Source organism: Fukomys damarensis, unplaced genomic scaffold, assembly GCF_012274545.1.
Source record: "Fukomys damarensis isolate Sample0158 unplaced genomic scaffold, DMR_v1.0_HiC HiC_scaffold_22, whole genome shotgun sequence".
Lineage (NCBI taxonomy): Eukaryota > Metazoa > Chordata > Mammalia > Rodentia > Bathyergidae > Fukomys > Fukomys damarensis.
In genome coordinates this window covers 11868520-11872344 of record NW_022900934.1, presented here as the reverse complement: position 1 = coordinate 11872344, position 3825 = coordinate 11868520, and the positions used below count along the sequence as shown (strand labels likewise).

The 3825-nt window shown below is 36.3% G+C and overlaps 1 protein-coding gene across 1 annotated transcript in view; it reads right to left on the bottom strand.

The window, feature by feature from the left end:
• The window catches only part of Stau1 (staufen double-stranded RNA binding protein 1), a 47631-nt gene extending 46829 nt beyond the window's left edge, over positions 1-802 (bottom strand). Inside the window, exon 1 of the mRNA XM_010618240.1 lies at positions 733-802. The gene's annotated coding sequence lies outside the window, so the exon portion shown is untranslated. The remainder of the gene's footprint in view (positions 1-732) is intronic.
• Positions 803-3825: the final 3023 nt, after the last annotated feature.

Genomic DNA, 3825 nt, shown 5'->3' with positions numbered 1-3825 from the left:
GTGAGTCCAGGTCAGTTTCAACTACATAGTGAGACTCTGTCTCAAAAAAAAAAAAAAAAAAAAAAAAAAAAGATAGATAAAAATAAAAATTAAAAAAGTTATTTCTGCTGGGCGTGGTAGCACATGCCCTTAACCCCAGAACTTGGGAAGCTGAGGCAGAAGGATCACAGTGAGTCTAGGGCCAGCTTGAACTACAACGGGGGGGCAAACAAATAAATACATAAGCTTGATTCTCTTTTTTAAAACCTTTTCCCCTTCCTTCCCTCCCACCTCCACCTCTTGTTCCCCCTCCTTTTTGAAAGACTGGAGCTTGATTTATAATCCTATTTCACAACAGAAAACAACGCTGAATTAGTTCCAGAAGTTTGAAAACCAAGTTTAACAAACAAGCCAAAAAATAAGGTTTTTTACAAGAAAGCAACCTACAAAAGCTTCCATGACCAAGATTCTTATTGAACAAGTTGTTTAATGACAAGCTCTGTGGTGAGTTTGCACACTGTACATTTAAAATATATGGCGGCATTGGTTAGAGGGTTTTATGATTCTAGCCAACCATTTTTCCTACATTTACTTTTTTTATTAAATCAAGAGTACAAAAGAAACTCAAGCTGCATCAGAACACTTGTTTCTCTAATAACAGATGTAAAATTTTTTCCATACAAGTCAACGAAGAATTCAAAAGTATCACCAATTACAGGCTGGTCTGGAATCATAAAGCCAAATTATGTGTACCTTAAAAAGAGTGTTCCAGAAGCAGTGTTGGTTTCACTCAGTTCTGAGAGGTCATGTGGTTAGGAAACTCCTAGAAAATAAGATACAGTAATTTACCAGAGTAGGTCTTTTTTTTTCTTCTGAAAATGAAAACACATATTGCTCAAGTTTTGGAGAAACCTTCGATTTAAAGGTAGAAAAGTTTCTGAGTGTGATGTCATGGCCTGAAGCAGCACACAGTAGAGCTGACAAAAGCAATGCTTGGGAACTAAGTGACGCTGACAGCGCAGTACATGACACAGGAGAACTTTCCTTTTTCAGTCTTGATTATTTCAGGATAAGAGCTGTGGACTTTTTTTTCTGATTTTCGAGCTTGTGACATTCCTCCCAACTACCAGCTGAATATTTTATTCTTTTTTTTTTGGTACCGTGGATCGAACTCCAGTCTTTGTGCTTGCAAGGCAGGTGGCAGAACCACTGAGCTAAATCCCCAGCCCATGAATATTTTATTCATAAATGTCCTTGCCACAGGCTTGATGATATAAATATGCAAATACATGAAAAAATTACCAAAAGGCATTCTATAAAGTGTTATATGATATTGGGAAATACAAGAAAATGCACACTATGTCTAGTAAATACAAATCATAATCATCTCTTCTAAGTGAACATAAGATAGAATTTGAGTAGCCAGGTATGGTGGTGCATGCCTGTGATCCCAGCATTCAGGAGGCTGAGGCAGGAGGATTGATGTGAGTTTGAGACCAGCCTGGGCTACACTGTGAGTTCCAGGTCAGTCTCAACTACACAGTGAGACCCTGCCTCAAAACAACAACAACAACAAAAAGATAGAATTTGAGTTAAATTCTCAGACTTCCAAGGTTTGACTTAGCTAGAGGTTCCTCTCCCCTTTAAATGGCAGTAGTCAGTAACAAATAGAATTCCTTTCCTTGAGATACTTTCTGTATTTTTACTACATAATGTGCTTTTGCCTGCTTCAGTTTCTCACTGCTACTGACTTAACAGACAAGAAAAAAAGCTGTTGTTCTAAATGATTTCAGAAATAAAATCATGAGCTCTCATTTGTTCTCCAGTACTAATAATGGCTTGGGTTCTTCTTTTTATAAATCCTATACAGGATGAGCATCCCCAAAACAATTATGCAAAATGTCCTCAAAAAGTTTCAAATTTCAAAAAAAAATCTTAAGATTTCTGAATCAGGAACGATCAATTTGTTGATCTGTGAAAATATTTCAAAATCTAAAAACATAGGGGACATAGCTTGAGATAGAATGCTTGCTTAATATGATATGTGCAAGGTCATAGGTTTGATCAGCACAGAAGACAACTACGAAGATGAAGACAAAAAAGATGGAGGAGGAGGGGGAAAAATGAAATTTCTAAAATCAGAAATACTTTTGGTTCCAAGTATATCAGATCAGATAATGTATACTCTACCTGTACTAACAAATTTCCAACCTAGAACCCAGCTGCTCCGTAACCTTACATACTCCAAAGACTGGCATGAATACGAACTGATAAAGGCCTCTGAGCAACCCAGTTTATACCAACAAAGCGTCCCTCAATCCAAGCCCTTCTACACTCAACTACTTGGATATCAGATTTCTACCTCAAAACAGAAGAAAAAATTAGAACAGAAAACAGAGCCGCTAGAGTCACACATAATGACAATAATAAGAAAACGGCACCAACAGCAGAGAAATACAGTACATCTGCAAGCATTTGCGTCTAGAACATCTTCATACAAGTGATACTAGAGAGTCACATATACACTCACACATCCAAGAGCAAATCCATTCTTTTAAATCTCCCAATTAACTTCAAAAGATAACCTAAAACAATTATGATTATTTCCAGTGTATCTGTATAGCACTTACTCTGAGCAACAGCAAAGATATGAAAGGCTGGGATAAGCCCATTTTTTTTCCCAACTCACGAAGACATACCAGAATGCAAAAAAATGAATTAAATTGGTTGCTTTAATTACTTCAACAACTACTGTTTATATGCACTATGCTAGGCCCTGGGGAGAGAGGTATGTACGAAAAAGCTACAGTTCCTGTCCTCATGGAACTGGTATAGAAATAACCTTGAACCCAATACAAGTTTTTAAAGTAATTCACAGGGACATTTTAACTAATAGTAACAATTCACTTATGACACACATCACCTTATAAGAAAGACATAACATAAAAGCTCCCTTGATTGTAAACTGTTGGTTTAGAAGAAAGATAAACCAGCCGACACACAGCTACTGGGCTATGACGGAAAACTCCTCACTAGGGATCTGGGTTTGGGTCCTACCTCCACCACTCAACTGAATAAGCTGAGCAAGGGCTTCAGCCTTTTAATATACAAAACGGTTACCACCACACATTTCATGTGTTTAAAACAATAATTCTATATTTCCTAAGTAGATTAACAGACAATGTAGGTGAAAAACTTATAAAGTACATTATTTTGTTACAGCATACCATAACTGATAACACAAAAATGTTACTTAAAAAGTGTATTCAGTACTCTAAGAAAAAAAGCTTATTTTACAAAGGCTCTTACACAAAAACAATTATTATTTTACTTTATTCTTCTGTATGTGTTGTGCTAAAATAAATTCTCAAATAAAAGAAATTACTACCTAGAAGTAGTCATTAGACGGTAAAGGTTTACTCTAAACCAAAAGAAAACTTATTTATCTAGGTTTATTGACTTATCTAGGTAAAGGGTCACGGAACTTCAGTGAGCAAGCTGGTTAAATTGTGCAACAAAGAACATAAGCTTCCAAGTATAATCAGACTTATTGCATATAAATTACCCTCTTTTGGACAGAGGGCTGCATAACATTCTGCATAAAATCACAATGGTATCAGCAGACAACGGTCCTATTTATAATATCAGGGTGAAAATCTGCAAAAGCAAAAAAATCATACTTGTTATTTAATCCGTGGAAAACATGAGCTTCAAAAAAAGCAAAGATGTAAGAGAACCAGGTAAGGTCTAGTGAGATCAGAAAGCTCAGCCGTGAAGGGAGTCAATATGCCAACAATTTAAGCAGCAGCATCTGCTCATTTCATCTCCAGAAAACACAGATTCTCA